The 10,844-nt window shown below is 42.0% G+C and overlaps 1 protein-coding gene across 7 annotated transcripts in view; it reads right to left on the reverse strand.

Annotated features, from left to right (window-relative positions):
• Positions 1 to 4,470, reverse strand: part of BBS9 (Bardet-Biedl syndrome 9) — a 454,270-nt gene extending 449,800 nt beyond the window's left edge. For 3 of the 7 annotated variants that reach the window (XM_086692922.1, XM_025930004.2, XM_025930003.2), the window contains exon 1: positions 3,740 to 4,467. The gene's annotated coding sequence lies outside the window, so the exon portion shown is untranslated. Of the gene's footprint in view, positions 1 to 3,739 lie in introns of all 7 variants that reach the window. The other 4 variants (XM_086692905.1, XM_086692893.1, XM_025930002.2 and 1 more) reach the window with 3 other exon arrangements.
• Positions 4,471 to 10,844: the final 6,374 nt, after the last annotated feature.

Below are 10,844 nucleotides of genomic sequence, written 5' to 3' on the forward strand. Positions count from 1 at the left end.
GGTGTAAATGGTTCCACCAACATCTATTACGTTGTATAGGCCCTTTAGAGAATTCAGTCTCAGGATTCACATTTTTGCTATATAAAATAGACTTTTGCAAATATTTCCTTTATCCTCAAGGATAAAACTCCATGGTCTCAGTCTTCAAAATGGCATACCTCAAATAAAAGCTGTATTTGTTCTGAACCATCATCAACCATATTTAATCTGGTAAATTACCCGGGCAGAAAGGGGCTCTCCTCTCACGGTCCCCTTTGGGCTCCTGCCTGACGTCCACTGCCGCCGCCCCTTTCTCCACCCGGCCCTATAAATTATATTCCAATAAAGCTATTATTTTTTTTAAAAGAATAAATGGTGATAGACATATGAGGAGTGGTTTTACCATTCTTTATGCTTTTGCTTATGTGTAAAATATCCCATAATAAAAAATAATAAACTTTCACTTTTTTTAAAGTAGGATATTCCCATAATCTGGCCCCATTTACCACTCCAGCAGAACAAAAGGATAGCAAGTTAAATTCAGAAGGTTAGCAAAATAAACCCTACCCTTTCTCCTAGAAGGACATCCCACCCCATTAAGAGAAAGAAAAATTAACTACAAGGGTGCCTGGGTCTCACTTGGTTAAGCATCCAACTCCTGATTTGGGTTCAGGTCATGATCTCACAGTTCATGGGTTTGAGCTCAAGTTTTGCACTGTCAGTGCAGAGCCTACCTGGAATTCTCTATCTCTCCATACCCTGCTCACACTCGCACTCTCTCAAAATAAATAAACTTAAAAAAAAAATTTAACCAGAAATTAAGACATAAATGAAATTCTAGGGGCACCTGCCTGATGCAGCCTACTAAACAAATAAATAAATAAATAAAATTCTGATTCATTTTCCAAATTCAAAGAGATACAGGCCTTGACTTTAAGATATTAAGGCAAGTAGTAGGCAGGGAAGGTCAGTTACCGGCAGGTTAGGAAGAAGGAAACTAAACATGGGACATTTTTCAGCTGTGAAACCTGGTTTTTCTACTACAAAAACAAAAAGTATGCTGAATGACCAAAAATTAAATATATATAAATTGATTTTCTTATTTGGTTTAGTTAACTGTCTTGAATAAAAATAGGAAACAAGAATTTGCATTTTATCCACTCTTCATTCAATGTTGATTTCCAGCTCCTCAGTGGTTTTGTTTTTAAGTAAATGAAAAACAAAAACCAAAGATAAGATTTTCAATGGCTATTATTTCTTCTCCCAAATAGGTAACATTTACTAATCATTTACTAAGTCCCAGGCAGTGTTCTAAGTGCTTTGCAAGTATTCTATTTTAATCTTCAAAACAGAAGGTAGGTACTGTTACTCGGGTATGGAGAGATTAAGAAACCTGCCCAAGTGGTCACAACTAGTAAGTAGTAACAAGTAGCATCCAAAACCATTCTGTCTACTCCAGAACCCTAAACAAGTGCAACTATTCCACAAAGACCAAAAAGCTATACTGTTAATATTAACTCTAATCATTCAAGTTCAAACTGCAGGTAAGTATTTTATACACATAATTAAATTTTTAAAGGATGACTAGAAAACAATAATTCGAAGGTTTTAAAAGGTCCATACCTATAAAGAGCCACAAAAGATTGATTTCTTATGCCTTATTAGAATAATAAGTAGAAAATAATCTCTCTATCCCCTCAACTCCAGAAATGCTTTTCCATATTTATCACTTGACACTTTTTTTAATTTTTAATACTTGCTTATATATATGTTATCTTCCACACCAAATTTACTCAGATTTAGTTTTTCTTTAATATATGGATGTTTTCACACCCGATTGGCCTAGTCCTACAATAAGGAAGGATGACTAGAACAATCACTGAAACAATAACCCCAAGAATCCTGTGGAAAGAAGGCAGATCCTGGAATTAGAAGGCACACTAACACTATTGTTGTTCGTATTAGGAGTTTTGCTTTCTCCAGGTCATGCTAGTGCTGCCTCAAATTTTGAAAAGTAGGAATCAGGGCATTCAGTGCAAGAAAGATGACAAGTGTATGTAGAATTAGAAGAATGCTGCTTTTGAAGATAATATAAGAGATCAGTGTTGGAATTTTCAATAAAAGACACAGAAGACAAAACACAGGAAAGGGAGTTAGACAGATTTGGGTTCCCTTTTTCATTTCACACTTTAGCAGAGTGACCTTGGACAAGTCCCTCACCTTCTAGTCTCCCAACTGTTCTGCGGAACGGAAAGATAAAATGACCTAACACATGTAATTGCTTACCCAATGCCCAACCCATAGGATGTACTCAATAAATGTCAGATAAATGTCACTAGTAACCTAGTAGTAGTAATAGAAGTGGTGGTGGTGGTGGTGGTGGTGGAATGTATCCTGAGCAAGACAAAGTTACGAATGCCAGTCTGACCTCTGGACTGGATATTTAAATGGTATATTCAAAAAACTGACAGTAACCTTTCACTGAAATGTTAGTTGGCAGAGATGTTTTATAATAACTCCACGTGTTTCAATAATTTTTGAAAAATATTTGAATGTCTTTATTCTGAGGGATGAGATTTGATACACACATCAAAAGGTTTAAAAGATTAAAAAATACTATATAGGGGCTCCTGGGTGGCTCAGTCGGTTAAAAGTCCAACTTCGGCTCAGGTCATGATCTCACAGTTTGTGGGTTTGGGCCCCGCGTCGGGCTCTGTGCTGACAGCTCAGAGCCTGGAGCCTGCTTCAGATTCTGTGTCTCCTCTCTTTGCCCCTCCCCTGCTCACGCTCTGTCTCTCTCTCTCTCTCTCAAAAATAAACATTAAAAATCAACAAATAATACTATATACTATTGATATTGGATTGTTCCCCCTCAGTGAATGTTTCCATCAAGAAATTGTACCACAAACATAAGTGTGTGGTTGCAACTTAAGAGCAATTACACACAGCTACACAAAATGGAAAATTCCTTAAACTCTAATAAATAACTTATAAATTATTTGCAAAATGAAAAGCTTTTTTTAATTCTTTTAAATAAGGGTTAGGTCTATTCACACACACACACACACACACAAATCTCAGCAATTATTCTATTTACATATTTCTAACAAGTTAGAAAATCTATCCCACTCTAAATGCTGGCAGATTTTAGTGAAGCCCCATAGTTTTCCCCTAGCATCTTCAAGTTGTGTGTGTGCGTGTGATATGGTTTCATGTTCAAAGTATAAGTGAGATGGAAAAAAGAAAAAAGGAAAAACTATGAATCCCTCCAGGAAATTCAAGTCAGTTGCAGGACTGGATTGGAGAAAGGAGATGTTGATAAAAAATCAGCTCAGGTCATCTAAACTGCTGTGGTCTGCAATACACAGAGAAGGAGAAGCAATAATCCTATTGCAAGAAGAATTAAAGGGTATTAGTGCATGTATCCTACTTCAGTCATAGGCTGAGAACTGCTTTGACCATTTGCTCCCAAGACCTGTTGAAGTGCCAGGGGAGGAGGCTGCTTGCGCACCACGTGACATTCCTGACTGGAATCTTTAAAATTTCTTATCACCCTTTCTCTTAAATGTCCATAAATCTCACACACATTGTGTCGTACTTGCGCTTTGTCTTATTTTTAACGCAAACATCCTTCTGAAGAAACCTATCATCCAATATCCCCTCAAACCATTACATGGCATCAGGGATCAATCTTGCCCCCAAAACGAAACACAGAAAGGGCATTCACTCTCCCAGTGTTTAATTCCAGACACACTCTTACCTGATGCTGAATCAGGTGGGTCCTGCTCCACCTTTCCGGCAACTCTCTGCAGATCTCCCTTTAAGAATGCCCGCCAGGGTCCCAGGGCTGGAACGACGAGACCAATGGAGGGTGCAGAGAAAAGCAAACCCTCGCTTCACTATTCCCTGTCGTTTCCCCGCTCCAACCTGTTCCACGTCCCAGGCAGAGAGAAAGAGCCTCACCAGGCAGCACCACCACCTCCACAGAGTTGGAGTGACACCCACGAGGAGTAAACCTGCATCCTTTCTGTGCCAAGCCCAGAGACAAGCGGGGAAAACGGCATCAATCTCTTGGAAGAGTCCAGGCAGGCCAGAACAACGGCAAGTCCCGCTTCTCACAAAGAGGAGGAAATGGTGAGGGAGGCAGTCAGCGGGATGTAGAAGATAAAGGACACCAACGGCGGAAGGGACACCTCCCCACTCCTGCCTAACTCCAAGCCATCTTCGCCCTGTTGTCATAGCACTTTACAACGAACGCCGCTGCGCAAGTCGGATGGTTCAGCTCCGATGCCTTCTGGGGGCTGTAGTCCAGAGTGGCTGAGGAGGTGGAAGGCGAAAGACTTTTTCTGCGTGGGTAGTGGTTGGAATCAGATTTCTACCGGACGGGGCTGGAGTGAACCACTCCCTGGTCCTCATTAGCAGAGGGATAATTAATACCATTCCTTTTTGCGTCTTTTGACTGTTCCTCAGGCTTAGGCTCTGAGGAAGACCCGCCTTCGACTCTGCTGCGGACGCAGGCCACACCCCCTCCACGCCTTCCCGTCCCGCGTGTCAGCACTCGGGGGTGGGGCTTTCCTAGGGGGCGAAACTCCGGCAGAAGGGGCGGAGTGTCAGGGCTTCTACGCGGGCACGCGCTTGCGAGCCTCTGGGATCCGGTACTTTTTCCGCCCTGAGGCGCAAGAGGCCCAAACCTTGAATTTAGCATTGGTGGCCAAGGTGGCCGCAGAAGTGAGCGCCATTGTGTGAGCCCTGATGGCTGAGGTGGTGCTGGCCCAGTACATAAATTCGCCCTGAAGAGGAAGACGGGGCTAAAGATCAAAATCGTCAAAGTGGTGGAGACTTTAAACAATTTTCAGGTGTTTATTTTTTCCTAGTAGAAACAGTGCTACTATGAGGTTATTTGTACCTATTCCCTGATCACACGAGCTATTCTCTGTAGCCTATTCCCTGGAGTGGATTACCTGGAATATAGGTATATATATGTTCAACTTTACAATTGAACATAAGAATTATGCCAATTTCTCAAACTTGTATCTGTGCTTTCAAAATCACTATAGGTGTAATACCCTAAAAGTCACTAACCTTGAAATTTATTGTTTTTTCCACTGGATTTTTTCCTGTTTTTCACCATACTTGTTTTTCACATTCTGACTAGAAAATATAATTCTAAGTTATTACAGTTCTTAAAAGAATTTCATGAAAATCATCAAGATCATTAATTTTTAATATTTTGATATTATTAAACCATCACAACATTTGTTATAAAAAAAAGAAACGGGGGGCAGGGGTCACCTGACTGTCTCAGTTGGTAGAGCGTCTGATTCTTGATCATGAGTGAGTTCAAGCCCCATGTTGGGCGTGGAGCTTACTTCAAAAAAATTTTTTTAATAAAAATGGAAATTACTTGGATTGATAATAATAGGAGCTTAGGCAAATTATGATGAAATTCTATTCCACTATTAAAATTCAAATTATTGAACGTTTGGCTTGAGTGTTCATAATGTGAGAAAAAGTGTAAAAGATAATAATAATTTGATATTATTTTTGAAAAGAAAAACGTAAGAAAAATGTTGGAATTTTCACAAAAACCTTTACTGTGGCCACACAATGGGCTTAGGAGTGATTTGATTTTTCCTTTGTATGTTCATTGTTTTCCATTACTCATTCAATGGCATGCATTAACTTTATAATTAGAATAAAAATTTTCTTTTTTTGTTTTAAGTTTATTTATTTGACAGAGGCAGAGAGAGGGAGGGAAAGAGAGAGCATCCCAAGGAAGCTCCAGGCTGCCAGCACAGAGCCTGATGCGGGGCTCAAACCCCAGAAATTGTGAGATCGTGACCTGAACAGAAACCAAGCGTTGAACACGTGATCAACTGAGCCACCCAGGTGCCCCAGAATAAAAGTTTTTTTTAAATAATAGAATAAGGGGCACCTGGGTGGCTCAGAGAGTTAAGTGTCTGACTTCAGCTCAGGTCATGATCTCACAGCTTGTGGGTTCGAGCCCCATGTCAGGCTCTGTGCTGACAGCTCAGAGCCTGGAGCCTGCTTCGGATTCTGTGTCTCCCTCTCTCTCTCTGCCCCTTTCCCCACTCACACTCTGTCTCTCTCTCCCTCTCTCTCTCTCAAAAAAAATAAATAAAAACATTAAATAATAGAATGAAATAATGTAAAATAATTAAATGAAAATTATCTTGAATTAGTAATTTATATTTCAACCTGCTAGGATATGTAACTGCCTGATTTTTTAATGTTTATTTATTTTGAGAGAAAGAGAGAGAGAGCAAGCACGGGTGGGGGAGGGGTAGAAAGAAAGGGAGAGAGAATCCCAATCAGACTCCATGCTATCAGCACAGACCCCAACTCAGGGCTCAATCCTGCAAACCATGGGAGTAGGCTCAAGAGTCAGACACTTAACCGACTGAGCCATCCAGGTGCCCCCATGTAACTGCTTAATTTTTTTTTAATACATATTCCCTGTGACAGGAGAAGCTTCTGAAAGCTTGTGATATCCAAATTCAACCTATTTCAGTGACAACATAGGATAGTAGAAAGAATACTATTTGCTGGGAAAGCTAATTTATCATTTGTAGCATGAAAAGTTTATTTTCAGCAGCTGGTGCCATAATTCTTCTTAATGAGTGTGATAGTTTACAAAAATAGCTGTAGGGGTTTTTTTGCATTTTTGCTCATTTCTTTACAATATGAATTTGTAGGTCTACCCTTAAATCTGAACGTGACTTGCTTTGGTCAATGAGACATTAGTAAACATGCAAGCAAAGCCACAAAAAGTGCTTCTCCCTCTCATGCTTCTCTTGGAAATACTGCCACCACCTCTTTGTGAATGACCTGTAGAAGCCTGCTGAATGATGAGAAACATGTTGTCAGGTCATCTCCACTGCCCCACTAGACACATATGTGATGTCACCTTAGACCAACCAAGCCCCGCAGAGCTGGGATCCATCAAGCCAACCCAAAGCAGAACTGCCCACCCAACAGACATTATTTTTTAAATTTTTTTACTGTTTATTTATTTTTGAGAGAGAGAGAGAGAGAGAGAGAGAGAGAGAGAGAGAGACATGAGTGGGGGAGGGGCAGAGAGACAGGGAGACACAGAACATAAAGCAGGCTCCAGACTCTGAGCTGTCAGCACAGAGCCCGACCCGGGGCTTGAACTCACAAGCTGTGAGATCATGACCTGAGCTGAAGTCGGACGCTTAACCAACTGAGCCACCCAGGTGCGCCCAGATATTATTTTTTAAACCTCATACATGTTAGAGACATGAAGAACTATACCCATCACCAAGACCAATTATTTATTGAGCTAATTGCTCAACTTTTTGCTTTCACTCATAGAGCAAAATTAATTTTGAAAGATAATACCTAACTTATTTATGTGTGATGCACTCTGATATTTCTTTCTATTCTTTTCTGTTTTATTCCATAGTTTACAATATCGCTGGCAACTCCCTAAATTGATTTCACAATCCTCTAATGACTCTTGACCCAAAGTTTGAACAACATGAATATAGGATTTAGCAGTCCAAATAAATGTTTCTGGAATGAATGAATGTCATAAATGCAGATTTGGCACATCGACACCTGCAAAATATGTGTAGCATCACACAGTGTAGTACCAGATGGTAGCTAGAGAAATGTCTAAAATTCAAATATGATAATCACTTCTTCGAATTTTATTTTCTTCATTACCTTCCTACCATACTTACTTTGAGATCCAGGTCCTTCCCAAGGTCTAAAAGACCTGGACAATCTCATCCTGTCTACCTCTCCAGTCTCATTTCATGGCTCTTCTTGCTCCCCAGGCTCCAGCCCCACACTGGCCTTCTTTCTCAGTTTCTTCTGTACATGAAGCCTCTTTTCCACAGGCTGTTCTTCTGCCTCTTAGGATGCTTTCCTTTCTTTGCTCCACCACTTCCTACAAATCCTTTAAGCCTCTGTTGATATGCCCCTTCTCCTGGGAAGACTTCCTGTACCACCACCAGAATAGATACCCCATATATCTCCATAGAACAGATCATAATTGAAATTTTAATATGTGGGTAATTGTCAATTCAACATTTTTCTTATATAAGCTTCACAAAGGCAAAGACTGCTTTCTCCCCTACACTCAGAACATTATTTACATAGCAGGTCTAATTTACTGTTTGATAAATGAATAAATGAATGTTTTTTGAAATTCTTATTAGCTCTTTCCTCCACCTTTGTAACTTCACAGCTTCTGGCACTCTCCAGAGTTCAGACAACTCCATGGTGCATACCAGAGATGAATCTGAGTGGCTCGCACCAACCAAATGACTGGAATTATTCCTTCCCTCCTGAGATGACTTTGCTGCTGGCCAAACTTGGGTGCCTGATGCCTATGACCTATGGGTGGGTTCTTGCTCAGGAGGTTCCATGGGCCCTGATATTGTCAGGATCCTGGAGGCTCACCACAAACATTGACTAGATGTGCTCAAACATGCGGAATCACACTAGTAGCAGGGGCTTTCCACACAAGCCGGGACCAGGGACTCCACTTTTCAAATGACTGAGTTACTGAGTACCCTCACCTTTCATGTGGGAGAACTATAAGAAGTTGCTGTAAAATGTAAGAAGGAAACTTTATGTTTCTAAATAATGAATTATACTACCATTATATTTCTTTATTATTAGGACATGCAGGTTGGTTTTTTTTAATAGGCATCACACCCAGCATAGAGTGCAAAGGGGGGGGGCAGCGGGGGGGGGGGGAACTTGAACTCAAGACCATAAGATCAAGTCATTCACTTAACCAACTGAGCCACCCAGGTACCCCTATCCATGTTCATTTTAAAAACTAACTTTGTGGGGCACCTGGGTGGCTCAGTCGGTTAAGCGGCTGCCTTCGGCTCAGGTCATGATCTCGCAGTCAGTGAGTTCAAGCCCCGCGTCGGGCTCTGTGCTGACAGCTCAGAGCCTGGAGCCTGTTTCAGATTCTGTGTGTCTCTCTCTCTGACCCTCCCCCGTTCATGCTCTCTGTCTCAAAAATAAATAAATGTTAAAAAAAATTAAAAAAAAAAACTAACTTTGTGGGGTGCCTGCATGGCTCAGTCAGTTAAGCATCTGACTTCGGCTCAGGTCATGATCTCACTGTTTGTGAGTTCAAGCCCTGCATCAGGCTCTCCACTCTCGGCACACAGCCTGCTTTGGGTCCTCTGTCTCTCTCCCCACTTCCCGCTCCCATCTGCTGCTCACATTCTCTCTCAAAAAGTAAACATTAGGGGTGGCTGAGTGGCTCAGTCAGTTAAGCGTGTGACTTTGGCTCAGGTCATGATCTCGTGGTCTGTGAGTTCAAGCCCTGTGTCGGGCTCTGTGCTGACAGCTCAGAGCCTGGAGCCTGCTTTGGTTTCTGTATTTCCCTCCCTTTCTGCCCCTCCCCCATTCATTCTTTCTCTCTCTCTCTCTCTGTCTCTCTCTCTCTGTCAAAAATAAACATTAAAAAAAAATTTTAAGTAAACATTAAAAAAATAAAAACTTCGCAAACATTGTTTCTGACAATTTTTAGTCATAGACAATAGAATCCACTCTAGCTGATTTAAACAAAAACTAGTTTCAAGGCAATCAAGTAGTTCATCAAACCCAGAAAACCAGATTCTAACACCTCACACCCAAGGTATTTCAGGGCACTTACTGGTTCAGGCAACTTGCATCAACCACTAGATTGGTTAATGCACCAGTTCTTTCCTCTCAGAGGAGAATCTAATTTCCAAGTTCTAAGACATACCAGTGTTAATATTCTGTTTCTGTTCATAGCCTTTATACGTTCATTCATTTTGACTTTGTCTAATAAATCCAAAGGGGCTCCTCATATTTTTTAAGTATTAATTATATTGAACACCACGTTTGAGGGAAATACTCCCTATGCTGTTTTTACTTCCTCTGTGGTTTTTTCCATTAAAGCTAAAACAATTACCATAACTTCACATATCAGACACATTTTCAAAATGCAATCTAGTTAAGCACTTAACACTTTGCATCCTGGTTCCAGGAATTACTTCTGCATCCTTGGGCCTGTTATTTAACTCTGGGCCTTTTTAAAATTTGTTTATTTATTTTTGAGAGAGAGAATGAGTGGAGGAAGGGCGGAGAAAGAGAGAGAATCCTAAGGCAGCTCCCTGCTGTCAGCACAAAGCCTAGTGGGCTGGGGGAGGGCTGGGGGAGGGCTGGGCGGTCTCAGGCACCAGGAGCCCATGACCTGAGTGGAAATCAACAGTAGGATGTGTAAAGGACTGAGCCACCCAGGCGCCCCTAAACTTCCTTATCTACACAATAAGGTAAGGGTAATACATAAGGGTAATTAACAGCACTGAGTAAGCTTTTAAAAATTAAATCAACTCTTAAGGGCTTAAATCAATAACCACAACATAAAAAGCGCTCAGTATATACAGCTTTTTTGTCCAGCACCCAAAAGTTATCTAAATAAACTGTACGCTATGTTTTCACCATGCTCTGGAAAATTAGAGAATTTCTATGGAGAGTCTTGCTTTCTTCAAAGCTGTTTGAATCGCAGCACCACGTAGCAGCAGCGCTCATAGTCTAATCCCACCCGGGACTACAAAACCCCTTCGCACCCGCTCCCAGGGTCCCAGGGGCGGGGCTTGCCGGCTGCCCCGCAGGCCTCCTCCGCCCGCCTGGCCGCCACCGCCAGGGGTCGCGCGCCGAACTCCGGCACCGGCCGGCCAGGCAGCGGGCTCACGGAGCTCCGAGCGCCGACTTGGGGCCGCGGCCCGGGGAGGTGGCCGGCGGGCCTGGCGGGAGGCGGGGACCGGGAGGCCTCGGCGGAGACGGAGGGCGCTGCCCGGGCGGACGGCGGGAGGGGGCGCTGC

This window comes from Puma concolor, chromosome A2 (genome assembly GCF_028749965.1).
Source record: "Puma concolor isolate L17-30 chromosome A2, mPumCon1.1.hap2, whole genome shotgun sequence".
In the NCBI taxonomy this organism is placed as follows: domain Eukaryota; kingdom Metazoa; phylum Chordata; class Mammalia; order Carnivora; family Felidae; genus Puma; species Puma concolor.